The sequence below is a fragment of the Monopterus albus genome, unplaced genomic scaffold (assembly GCF_001952655.1).
Source record: "Monopterus albus unplaced genomic scaffold, M_albus_1.0 scaffold57.1, whole genome shotgun sequence".
NCBI classification, from domain to species: domain Eukaryota; kingdom Metazoa; phylum Chordata; class Actinopteri; order Synbranchiformes; family Synbranchidae; genus Monopterus; species Monopterus albus.
In genome coordinates, this window is record NW_018127937.1 from 1,177,457 (window position 1) to 1,191,539 (window position 14,083).

The 14,083-nt window shown below is 43.7% G+C and overlaps 1 protein-coding gene across 5 annotated transcripts in view; it reads right to left on the bottom strand.

The window, feature by feature from the left end:
- large2 (LARGE xylosyl- and glucuronyltransferase 2) overlaps positions 1-14,083 on the bottom strand; it is a 163,424-nt gene that overhangs the window by 42,144 nt on the left and 107,197 nt on the right. For 4 of the 5 annotated variants that reach the window (XM_020602643.1, XM_020602642.1, XM_020602646.1 and 1 more), the window contains one exon: positions 3,418-3,523. The exons of the other annotated variant lie outside the window; for it this stretch is intronic. The gene's annotated coding sequence lies outside the window, so the exon portion shown is untranslated. The remainder of the gene's footprint in view (positions 1-3,417; positions 3,524-14,083) is intronic. 5 annotated transcript variants of the gene reach the window in all.

Here is a 14,083-nt window from a genome sequence, read left to right on the forward strand (position 1 = left end):
TGGCTCTGTGGTCGACAGCATCATTGCAGCAGCACAATGTCAATTGATGAGGTTGACAAGACAGTGCCGAACAAGGCCAACAAAGCACAGACGTTACACAAAGCTCCAGTTACTCCCAGATTACACCTGTATTAATCCAACCCAAAAGGTAAAATCCTGACCATGCTAGGTGGCTAATGCTACCAAAACAAACTGGTTAGCTTTAGATGCTAACAGATCCTGAAGGAAGAACGCCACATCTGAATCCAGTCCGAGTCCTCTGGCTGCTTTTAACCCTCTCCATGTCAAACAGCCAAACCCATGTTAACCCCGGTTGTTGCTCTTTCTTTGTCCCACTCTCTCTGTGCAACAGACACCACCTCTTCACTCTGGCAGCCACTGCTTCAGACTTTTAGAGGTCACAGCACTACATTCACAAAGATTCAGAACAAAGTTGTGGACTGTCCCACCACCCACCCACAACTACACAAGACTGAAACCTCCGACCATTTCAAATTCATTAATAAGCCTGATAATAGACTAACAGTCCACAGCTACAGCTATAATTTAAAACTAAATGTATTAATGCTTTCTGATGCTGCTGGTAGTTTCTTTTATCAGTAATGTTTGTGACAACAGCAGGAACAAACAGGCTGATAATGTCAACTGATACGAATTTAGACTCGCGGTATTTATGCACATTTGGTCAGTCTCTAATCGGGGCTTACTTTCACCTCTGACCCTGACAGAGATCCCCTGGGGCAGAAAACAGCCCCTCTCCTGGAACACAAACTAATTAAACACAAAGCCTCCAGCCTCCCAGTGGCCCAGACGACCCCATCAGCACATCACATGACCTCTGGTGTTTGTTATCGGTCCAACCAGAGGCGGGGTGCAGAGGAGGGGTCAGAGGTCAGGGGATTTGGTGTACAAGAAGGAGGCACTATGGGTGAGTGCCCTGTGGCCAGGTCAGGTCACATCTTTCTGGGAACTGTGGTGGGGGAGAGCATTTTTTGGTGTGTTTGTGTGTGTGTGTGTGTGTATGTGTGTCACTTTGTAAAAGCTCATTACAAGCCATACAGGTCATCTGCAGCTGCAAGCTGAGACAGTCAGTCTGAGGCCTCACATTCCAGCACACAGCAGGTGCAGGGCCACACTGATTCAGCCACAGGACCCTCACACACACACACACACACACACACAGGGTGAATGTGCTGCTGCTAAAGCTTAACCAATCCATCATTTTCTATTAACAGTAAATGAAACATCTAAAACAACTAAATGTGATCAAAATGGTGCCAGAAGCCACCTCCAGATGAGCCAAACATCCTGAATTACACACAGACACAAACACAGCTGATTTCACCACCAGTAAAGCAGAGATCTCACCTGCATAGCGCAGGTCCAGTGGGCCTAATAAGGCTACTGCCAACCAGAGCAGTTCTTATTTCAGTAAAATTAAACTGCTGTTGCAACTTCTGTGGAAATGTGACCTGGGTGTTCATTCAGACTTGAGCCAACATGTTCAGATTCCGTCAGATTAATGGAAAGCAGTGAATGTCTGACAGGGGCTCAGTCCAACTGAGCGTTGCCTGCTCTTCGGCCTGGGGGGGCGATAATGAGCCCACTACAGCTACAGCAGAATGAGACAAAGAAGCACATGCAAATGTTGGGACAGTATACCCTGAAATGCAGCCAGCCCAGCTTTCTTTGGAATGTGTTGCAGTATCAGCACTGAAGTGAGTGTTTAGTTTGAACACATCAAAGAATGTGCTGCTGTATTGTTCTCAACGTAATACAGGACACAGGTGATTTACTCGTCACCATTTTCAGCTTTTTAGCTTTGATTTTACACAGTCCCAACAGTGTCAGTACTGCTACCAATACTTTTCACTGATAGGATCTGTGTGCTGTACTACTGAAGACATTCTCAAACCCTCCACCTAAACTCCTGCTGCCAGCCTCATCCCTCTCCTCCCTTCCCTTGTGTTTCAGCTCCGTTTGCTCGCTCTGCTTATTAGCTCCGTGTCTGAACAAATCAGAGGTGTCCCCACTGTAGCTCGCAGCATGCCTGCAAATGTCACAGTTGGTGACATTTTTATTAACAAGCAAGAAAAACTGGAGACTTTAACCACCCAAAGCTTATCTAATAATGACGGGTTATGGTGAAACGTCATGTTTGTCAGCCTCCGTCCCGTCGTTTCAGTTGGGCGGTTACTGTTTATTTTGCTCTAACCCATCAGCAGCGACTGTCAATGCACCAAACCTACTCGTTCTCTCATCATACCAGCACATTAACTCAGTTTACCTGCTGGGTTTGATTCCTGATCTGATACAAGTGCTCTCTTTTCCCCAAAGCATTATTTATTCATTGGGACAATTTTTCAGTATTGAAGGATGAGGCCATTTCTGTGGAGCAGTGACTTAACAAATGAAAATGACAGGGGAAACCCGTAGCGTGGGTCGCTGTATCCCTAATGCTCAAGTTCTTGTTTCTGTATGTCAGTTTACAGCAGCCTGTACAGATGCAAACTACTCATCCACCCTTTTTAAGGACTTTTGTCCTGACTTGTGTTTCTGAAAAGAAACCAGGTGCACATATTTAATCTCATCTATAAAACTCTGACTGGCTCAGGTGTTTTGATCTGTGACATGTTAGAAAAAAGAAGCACTTCCGTGCCAAACATTGCACTACAGATTTTCATCTAGTATCAGTCCTATTTACTAATATTTACAAAAATCTCCATGTAGTGCAGGATCGATCTGTCCATAATAAAAGAGGTTGCTGCTCTGAATGAGACTCCATCATGCTGCTGTGCTAAATTTGTACCCTAATGCTTTAAGCACAGATTAATATTTTCCATTGCAACAGAAAAGGAAGAAAAAAAGAACAGAAAAAACAAGTTAAATTGCTTAGATGCCAGTTAACATGGGATCACGATCATCAGCTGTGATTTGGCCTCATGCAAGAAGCAGTCGTACAAACAGATTGGTTCCTCAGTGGCACATACAATACAGACAATTTTCTCGTTCTTGTTTGGTAAATCTGAGTCTAAACAGGCTGTGTTTTCTAAAGGTTAACATGTAAAACACTGAAGCTGTAGCACTGAAATCCCATTGTATGTTTTTGTGACACAATAACAAATAAAGCAATAAAATCCATAAACCGGTCACGTCAAACTGAATGCAAAGAAATTAAGAACAAAACAGTACATCTGGGATTATGAAGCTCTGTATACTCTGCACCTGTTCAAGAATTTGCTCCTGCTGTGTAGATTTTCTGCCTCAAGCAGGAACTCACACCTGTTACTGTCTGGATACGGCTGGTTTTACACTCGCAGTCACGTTTCTCTGCAGCAATAAAACCTTACACGCCCACACAGGAGAAAGGAAAAGTGTGACATCTGAAGCAAGAAAGAAAAACCATTTGTTCCTCACCAGAGTCTCAGACATAAGTTTCAGGGTTGGAAAACTGATGGGAAGTGATGGAGAAACTTCTCAGTCGCAGTCGACTCCAATGGGAACCTCAGGAAGAAAATCCAGTCTGTAAGGAGACATGCAGACAGGTGTGAGATGACAGAGGATCTGACAGGACTGGAAATCTGTAGAAAACCTTATATCAGATATTGAAAAATCTATTCAAAATGACAGAAATATTGAGATTTCTGTTGAGCTGCATAAACAGAAAGCACTGCAAAAGCAACAGGAGATCAAGTGAACTGTCAAACTGCAGAGAAAGCTACTTATGACTGTCGTTATTAAAGGATCTTTTCTCCAGGTTTTATGGCAGTTATTAGTAGTCATCGCCATGTTTCTGCACCGTCAATCAGACATGCAGATGAAAAAGTGATGCTTTCAATTTCCTGTCTCTATAGCTGGAGGCAACTTCAGCATTAGAGACAATCAGTGTTGATGCTAACAAACACATCACGTCCTGTGTGCCAGACAGAAGGCCAAAGACAATAAAGACATTATTCAAAGTATGTCCTCTGTGGTCCAAGAACAGTTACTGTGACCAAGCATCTCACTGTCACTACAGCTGCAAAGAAAAAAAAATACTCTGAAGGTCTGAAGAAATATAATCAGCTGCATCCAGCTTTTGCCTTCATTAAAGATTGTTTGTGATGTATTAGCCTAGCTTAGCATAAAGTCTGGAAGCAGCCAGAACTGATAGATATGCTTTCCAATTAGATTTGGCTCAGTAACCACAGAGAGTCATGAGCAACACCAAGTAGCCTGAAGGCCAAGTCGTGCTCTGTGCATGTCCTGTAGTGAGGCTCTGGAGGGACAGAGGGGCAGATGGGAGGACTGAAGGAAGAGGAAAAAACTCCACAAACACAGAGTCTTGTCTTTATACTGCTGTCCCTGGTGCTCGCTGTGCTCGGTCCAGATGGCGGCTCCTCTCTGCAGCCATACAGAGCACAGGGAGGCGACCCGATGCCTGTCAGAACCCCCGCAAAATTCTGCCCTGGAGCCCAATCTGAGCCTGAGCCTGTGACAAACAGTCATCCCACATGCCAACAGTCTAATCTGCATCCTCATCAAGGAGGATGTGGGAGGGGGCTGGAGTCCTCCTGCACCGTGGGAGGTCCGGAGGCTGCTTTTACTGCAGCTGATAGCAGGAGTGCTGCTGTTGTTCGTGTGCTAACAGCTCTCTGATGGCTCCAGGAGCATAGACAGATTGGCTCAGAGTGTGAAACAACAGCAGCCATTAAGTTGCTCTGTACCACCTAGTGGGGGGGCATCCACCACAGAGACCCAACCCAACCCCCACACTCGGAATGTGGCTAACTGCTTTGTCTCGCTTTCTCTTTTTGTCTTAGTTATCCGCAGAATTACATTCATTTACATGCACCTCAGTCATCTGATTATTCTAGTCTCACAGCAATGAAGTTATTTTCTTTATTAAAGTAATGATTTAAAACCTATTGCTCACATGGTCAGGTGCCGTTACAAACCAACCAGAGCCTCTAAACAAAACAAGAAAGTAAACCTGATCAGCACACTGAAATTGGTAGTTTATCATCACTGTAACCACTGGTTTGAAAACACTTTCACTGTCAAGTGCTATGAAACAATTACTAGTCAATTTCTTTTAAATTCATGTGTGAAAACTGTAGCTACAAACAAATGATCTAGATTTTTTTTACCATCATAATGGTAAAACTTCAACTACAGATTTTACAACTGTAAAGATTTTACTTTACAGTTGCCACAGTAACTATTTTATGACTATCATTATTTCTTTTAAAGGCTCTATTCTATTCTAAAGCCACGTCCGGTTCTTTCAAACCAGGAACTCAGAGGGACGACTCAGACCACTTGAGTTTATAAAAAATATAACCGTGCTGGTTTATTCAAAGAGTCACAGGCAAGAATTAACACTTCAAGTCCAGAGATCTTCCAACCCCCAGGCTGCCCAAGCAGCCCGGAAAAAGGAAAGACCCCGAACCAAGAATTGCTATACAATATTAATCATTTCTGGGCTAGCCCATACCACGCAGGGCGTCAAACCGTGACGTCACCCGATATGCCAGCTTGGCAGCTGAGCAGAGCAGTAGACAAAACATGAAGAAAATAATGTGTGTGGCTGTTGTTTTCGTGGTGTGTATCTAAAACAATTTGACATAACATTACACATTAAGACAAATATTATGGTTACTTTTACCGTCATAATAACATTTGTCCCTGACTGCAGCCTTTCTCTGCTTTAACTAACCTTGCATTTAACAGCCTGAGGAGACATCCTGGCTACACCAACATCTTCTAATACAACAGACCTCTAATCAATATCTATCTAACTAAGAAATTACCTAACACTTTCATGTCAACAACCATGACAGGAAGCACAACCTTTACTGGAGTCCTCCTACCTAGATTGTAGTGGATCCTGTCAGCCTGATCCAAATGCCAGTTTTGCCAGCTCCACCTTTGTACGAATATGATGGTCCAAATATGATGAAAACATATCAACACATCATGTAAGAAAAGAAAAAAAAAACTCATGACTCGATAACCAAGACAAACACAATCCTGACTCGCACTTGATTGAAGCCAGTTAGCAGCTTTTTGTAGCTCCAGTTAGCACTTTGATGTGTGACGTTTCAAAGCAACGTGACACAAATGGCACATCCAAAGAGGTGCAATCAACTGGGATCAAACTGCAGGTGCATTTGAAAAGGTTCAAAATAAAGTATGTCAGGAGGAACAAAACGGGCTGGAGTGGGTCAGCCACAGGTCCAAACTACCACAGCTGCTCATTTGCATTATGGCTAATATCAGCATGTTTAGCAGTGACGTCAAGATCTTTATATCCTCTGCAGCTTCTGTCCAAACTATTTGTTCTTCTTCTTTGTTTTCAAATCTAGTTTGCAGACTCTCAAGCAACAAAACCTGTTTCGTCAAGCAAAACACCCTCATCACAGTCTATTATTGGTTAAATTAAGGTTATGAAGACCATGTTGTGTAGAGTCACACACTGTCTCACAGCAGTCTACTTCCTGCTACGTCTGCATTTTATAACAGAGTAAGGGTTTGACAAAGCTGAGAAACGCAGCCTTATTTGGACATTTACCCAAAACTACAAAAGGCGACAGACAGCAAGTCATATGGAGTCGGATTCTGCCTATTTTTTTTTTTACAATAAAAGAAACATGGTTAAGATACAAACGACACCTCTTTTCAACCATAATTAAGGTAAAACAACCTAACTTCAAAATGAGCTGCACCGACCTGGACAAACATATACAACGTGCAGCAGTGAAATGAGATACTACCACAGTGTTCACCCTTAAGGTAGTGTCACCAAAATCACTTCACATCACTGGGCTCCTGTTGCTTACAACACAACACATAGTTTGGAAAGCCGTGAAGAAGAATCAAGTTAATGGATCTTTTTGCGGTATCCGTTTTCAGAGGTGCACTTTGCAGATAATGAAAGGTTTGAAAGGGGTTTTAGGCTGTCTGGTAGCTGCTCCTTGAACCACCACAGTTGTGTTTTCAACATGATTACAAGAAGTCTGAATCATAAATATGAACACAGCTGACGTGGGTGTTGCTGCGCTCAGCAAAATAAAATCAGCACTTTGTTTTTAACTCACAGATAAACAGGTTCGACATGGGATTTGAAAGAATTCAGGGTCGATAAGTGAATTCAGAACTGGGTTGAGAATTCTTCAAATGCTTTTAAACTCCATTTCCACTCAGGGCCATTATCTAGAGTTGAAATGGCAGCTCTCTCTCACCTGGACAAACACAGCAGGGCTGTGAATTGCTGCAGGGTTTTGTAATATTCTCTGCTTGTTTGCTGTGAAAGCACCCAAAGGCCCTCAGGTTAGCTGCTGGGATGGCTTTGGCTTTTGAGGGCTTAAATTCTCAGTGCAGGATGCTGCTGCTGCTGGGAGAAAAACTGGGAGGGAGGAGCTGAGATAAAGATTTTCAGATGAGTTCAGGGGCTTTGGGAGGGATTCAGGCTTTGGTTGAGGTGGGGGAGTGAAAAGGAGGGGTCAGGGGGGTCAAATGTTGCTACTGCAAGTCATCTCCTGCTTGGTATGAAGTAAAAAGAGGGGAAGGAGGCAACAACATGGCACATCGCTTCCTTCAAGGCTAAAATATTCCAATTTCTCAAACAGGAGCACACACGTCAGCACATGTCGCACCGAGACGGTGAAGACAGAGAAAACCTGCTGATAACTCCAAGTAATTCACAGCAGTTTTATAACTGGGCATTATGTTAGCTTTATTTCATTTTTGGCATGAAATTTTATTTTCCATTTGTTTTTTTGGATTTTAGACACACACACACACACGCTACATGCATGATTAACCCATTGAACGGCTCTCTCTGCTGCCTCAGTAGCTGCTGGAGCTGGCACAGAGGATTCTGGAAAATAATGAGGTTATCACAGCCTCGCTCCACGCTCCATTACATCCCCTCAGCTCCCACACACTCCAGCTACACCAGCACTACACCCACTAACTGAAAGTGAGGCCAGGAGAGGAGTCGCTCAGTCCTACGTCTGCCTCCTCTAACGGGCGGTTCCTGCAACAGCTGAGGGTGAACTCTGCTGTTTACAGGCATTTACAAGCACTTGGGAGTGTGAAAGATCTCTAGGAGAAAAAAGCTTTATTGTGGTTTTAACTTTGACAAGAGTCAGTTCATGACAATCTGCCTATTGAGTAAAACCGATCATGTTGCAATACTTTTGTTTTTTTTAGACCAGCTGATTATTAATTTGTAGCCAGCTAGAACAAAACTGCTGTGCAACTGTTTGGTTGACATTTTATTTTTAGTGTAATGTTTGTGATCTCTGTAAACTCACTTATGTTGTTATTCAGGCCACGAGATATTGCAGCACAACTAACTAGGCAGCGACTTGGGGTCTATCTTTGAGAAATATAACCTTCCCTATCACTGCTATGGGGGTATTTCACTGCAATCATTTTCCGACTGCTTAAACAATATAAAACTATGGTTTCCACAAAATTTCTTGTGTCTAAATGAAAGTAAGGCTGAATACAGCGATTCTGCCAACATGAGGGCTTGGACCTTTTCTAGTCCTTGCCAATCTGTGGCAAAGCATTTAAGTGTGTTTTTTGACAGCGAGTTGAAGTTGGATAAGCAGATTAACACAGCGGTGCAAACTAGCTTTGTTTGCTTGCAAAGGTCAAGTCTTTTCTTAAGACTTGACTCAAGTATGTTACACACAAGGAATTTGTTTCCGGTACAGAACCGAGGAAGCCATCTGCGGCACCAACTCAACCGATGGCTCTAACCAGCGGGGGGTTCAGTGTCTACATGTCGCTACAGTGTGGACATGTGGACTGCAGTCACAGAGATTCGAACCTTCAACCTTCTGGTTGGGAGACGACGTCGTAGCTCTCAATCAATTATTAATTTTTGGCCTCCAAATGGTGCAAAATGCAGCTGCTCACCTTCTAACAAACATCGAAGTGTAACCATATCACCCCTGTTCTACATTCTCTTCCCTGGCTCCCTGTGTGTTGTAGGATCGATTGTAAAGTGTTGTGTTGTTGTTTTTTTTCAGGGCACTAAATGGTCCATCTTACTGAGCTTTTAAACACCCGTAGGTTTCCTCAAGCTCTCACATCAATGTATCTGGGCTTACTGGAAATCCTGAGGACCAGATATAAAAGGTGGGGAGACAGAGTCTTTGCAGTTGCTGCTCCTAGGTTATGGAAAGGTTTGCCCCTTATCAGTTTTTAGGCAGATTCAGATGCTCTTTAAACTCTTAACAGTTTAAGCCATAAAAATAAAACAGAAACCTAAAATTGACAAAATGGGAGAAACACTTTCTTGGTGATGAACCAAACATTTTTGGCACTGACTTATGGAGCCACTGTTTCTCAAATCATTCCCATTCCACCATGTAAGCTCTCACATGAACTGGTTTCTTGTAGAAACTCAGACGGAGATCCTGAAAGAGCAGCTGCTTTGTGCAACTTTTATGTTTGTCTGACAGATTTCTCTCCCCTGTCTTCATGCTGGTCTCACCTCACAGTTTCTAATAAAAAGGCCAAGGTGAGTAAACCTCAGGGGATTAGAAACAAACTGAAACTACCCGTCACATGACGGCGTTGCAATCACACATCAGTGTGGAGGTGAAAGCTGACACACACACACACACACACACACACACACACACACACACACACACACAGCTCTGACGTCACACACATAGATTCAGCTTGGTGCTCTGTTACAAAAACAACATATGCACACAGTGTTCAGACAAACTGATCAATCAAATCCCACCTGAACTGGATTAGTCAATTAACACTTCACTCAATCTGCAAAAAACAGTTCCTCTCCAAAGTGAGGACTGGCTGAATTTCTGTGTTTTCACTGTCATAAACTGAAACTTTGGGTCATGTGAAGATGGCACCAGAACTGAAATGTGAATCTTCACGATGTTTTGCCATCAGAAAAAGCTTTCAGTCTGTTTTTTGATATGATTGATAATTTTGAACAAATCTGAAAATGCATGTTTTGGTTTTAATCAACACGCGTTCAAAAGTTGCATTTCTGGAGAACCTCAGTGGTTCAGGGGTTACAGAATATACAGACCATAAACTGACATGTCCCCGGTCCAAACATCTCTCTCCCGTTTCCTGGGAAAGCTTCCAATCACCAACTGATTTCCGATAAAGAGACGTGTCTGGCCACAAAAGGAGCTCATAGGAGAGACATGAGATGCAGCCATAGAGTACCGTTTTACAGGACGACAGCGAGGCTAGCCCATGCTGCAACTTCGGAGTGGCCGTTTCTTACACAGCTGGACTGAGCTTTGGTTAGAGGTCACTGGTTGTTGTATTATATGGGACTAAGACTATTTCTTTATGAGAACCTGCGATGAGTGTAGGTTGACATCAGCAAGAGACTGAGCTCTGCTGTGCTGGCTCCAGATTTCCCTCCAGTCACTTACTTTGTCTTTAATTAGAGCCAAACACTGCCATCGTTTCTGCTGTCATGACGACTGCTTCAGAGTTTCACTGCAATGTCATCCAGCACAAGAAGAGCGACTAGGTTCGTGTCCCAGTCGAACCGCTGTTGTGAACTAAAGGAGCAGAAGAATTGTGATGGTTTTAGCACTTTGTTTTGAATGTTGAACTACTGGGAAAAGTTAATTACATAAAGGCCATTTTCAGATTCCTCTGCACACAGAGCTCATTTTCCTCCTGAAGAACAAACTGTTTTCTTCTGCTCATTGTCATTCAGAGTGAAAAACAGACTGAGATGATCCATCAGAAGGAAACCGATTTCACTGGGCTGAGCTGAGTGTTTTTATTTCAGTGCTCCATCACATTACGCTCCTGTTTCCTGTCCCGTCTACTCCAAATCACATCCGTGATGAAAACCAAATTAAAAGTTTGAAACTCTCATCAGATGCAGGCTACATTAATCTCCCAACATGCAGCCTTCCCCATTTGTTTCCTCTGAAGTAGCTGTAAACTCTTTTTGTGTCTTCTGACCATTTTAGACACTTTCCTAAAATAGCGTCCAACAGGTTTGGCATCTTTGGAAAGTTTCAGACTCTCATTCTCTAAAAAGTCATGCAGACACAAAGAGACGAAGTCTGCTAGCATAAATGAGATCAGTCTGAGCAGCAGTTTGACACTATGAAACTCAAATACAAACACACACACACACACAGCAGTCCACGCCCAGGGCGCCGAGTTCAAGCGCATTTGGAAATGGATACTGCATTATTTATGAACAAGATTAACAGCTCATGTCTAGTGCATTTCCTCTTTTACACAAAAGTCTAAAACCTTATCTTCCTTTGTGTCTCTGCTCTTCTGTCTCTCTCTACCTCTCCTGGCCAACAGGCTGATCACGGTAGCTCTAACTGAGCAGAGTGGCGGTTCGTCCCGGCACCACGCCTCCTCAGGTTCATTAGCAACGTGTCAGTTTCCAAACGAGCTGATGGCACCTTTCTTTGGCACAAAGGAGATAATGAGTGGGCAGCCACACGGGCCAAGGAAAGGTAACAGTCACGAAAGCAGATGCACTCACACAGATTCCTCTGCTAGGACACAGCTCTCACTGTGACACACACACACAGAGCAGCAGCATGTGTGGGAGCAAAGGTAGAGCAGTGTTCTCCCTCACCAAAGACCTGAGTCACAGCCCACACAGAGAGCTAGAAAAACAGAGGAGGATACTCGTACATTCAGCGGTGAACATGAGAGAGGGAGGGAGGACGGAAAAGGCTCCGATGGCAACGTGTTGTTTCCAAGTACAGAAGAAGTGTGCGTCTTCATGTAGGCTTCACTCTGGCAGGAAAGAAGCATCAGTCAGTGCTATAAATGGACTGAAGTAGCTGGGATACAGTCAGATTTATGTAACAAAGTCATGTAAACAGGAGACCTGTTAAACTGATGACAGGACAAAACTGAACTCGCTGCTGTGAGGTGTGTGACCTCGCTGCACCCGGCAGAGAAACAGACAACACCGCTGTCTGCTGTTAGCCGAAGATCGCTTATGAAGTAAAGAGGTATCACTAACACCGAGTGCTTCTCTGCACCGGGTCGGGTCCCCGCAAAAATGGTGTGTAATGGGTAAAAAATGTTTATATCAACTCACAGGCATAGGCAGGGGTAAAACAGACTAAATGCGAGTGGGTAGTGAGTGAAAAAACATTAAAAAGTAAATAAATAAAGGTGCATCTTCTTTTAAACATCTAACCCAGTTTAATTTTATCAAGCTTAAATAAGTGATACATTTATTGTGAAGGCCTGTGGCACAACCTTTGACCTGTCAACTCACATCCAGCTAACAGGGCGTCACTCAGACGTGGCAAACTGGACAACCTAAAAGACATATGGGAGAAATTCGTTGTGGTTACAAACAGTGAGAACAACATTATCAGCAGCTTTGCTGTTTGTAAATAGTGCCAAAAAGTGTTAGCATTCAATAGGCACAAGCTGGGCACGTCCCCACTAAGCCCCCCTCTCCACTGCCTGGCTCAACTCGACTCGCTTTATTTGTTTTTCCATCAGTCAAATGTTGGGGATATTTTTGAAAAGGGGCTTAAGGAAAGAGCTGCAGAGACCAGGTGCTGTGTACCTTAATGTCCATTTTAACTATGGGTACGGGACAGGTCATGGGTCTTATGTTAAATGGTCAAGTCGGGTCCGGATTTCATTTAGGAATACGGGTACGGGTCAGGTCATGGGTCTTATGTTAAATGTTCGAGTCGGGTCCGGATTTCATTTAGGAATAACTCCAGGTAGCAATAGGGAGTGAGACACCCTCACATCAGTGATGGAAATCGCACCTTCTGCTGGAGGGTGTACATGCATCATCTATTACATTACATAAGAACTTTGTTTCGTCTTGTTTAACCCAAAGCACGGCCAGATGGGCAAACAGGTACTTTTAGCTGCAGCACAATCTCAGCCGCAGACGGAGACGTAAGCGTTCAGGGCAGCCAGACCAGCTTCGTGCCAGCCCTGCCGTTAATTTATGTATAAACGTTGTGTCTTATGCCGTCTTTGTCATCTTCATATCTAACAAATTTATCACACATCTCACGTTTGCCTCCTCCTCTGTTCTTAAACGCTGAGGGACATCAGTCCATAGAGTGACTGCTACAGTAGCATAAACAGCTAGTTATCTTTCTCCCACATGTTTCAGGGGACATCTTCCGCTGTCACACTGAATGTCCTGGTCAGAAGCAGCACTGTCAATCCATGAGATGACAAAGGCATGCTGGGAGCAAAGGTCAGTTCCAGGAGGATTGACAAGATGAGACAAGATGGATACAGACAGGAAGGATGACAAGTCCCTCTCCCGGGACCCAAAGCAGCCGTAGAGCGTGCTCTAACTCAGCCCATTTTTAATCCTAGTGACTTCACTGTAATAACAGCACAGTTAAATTACATGAAACTAAACCTGCACAAGTGTTAAATAAACTCTAACCTGACATGCGAGAACACCAAGTTCTGTAAATGTTTTAAAGCCGCCTCAGACAGAAAGCTGCTGGTGCATAGAGAAGTGGTTTCTATTGGCAGGTTCGGTACAAACTCTGTTGTGAAAACACCAGTTTGCACAAAAACCTCCAACATTTCATACTTTTCACACTGACCTACAGCTCTGGACATTCCTGAGCTGTGAAAACAATGGCTTCATTACAAAAACTGAAATAATGACCCTCTACCCTCAGGCTCAAACTGTCGACCAGGTGTAGTTCATTTTGGAGACAGACGGAGGTGTACACACGACTGGAAAAGCCAGGTCTTACCACAAAGAACAGCAGCTGCTGCTGTGTGAACACACCTCCAGCTGCTGCTCATTTACTACAGACTGACATGGGTCCACTTTTCCACCATGAGGAGAAGCTTATTTTTAAGTCCTGCCTGCCTGTAATGAGCACAGACATGATTAGCAGCTGCATCAGCGCAGGCTTTACTCAGTAAGCCCACGTTCCTGCACAGGACACTGCGCACACATCAGTGAATCACTTCATTACCAAACATGGTGGAGACTTTCCTCAGATTACACATTAGAAGAACATGCTCCATCTTCCATCAGCCACACACACACACACACACACACACACACACACGACAAGCACAAGTA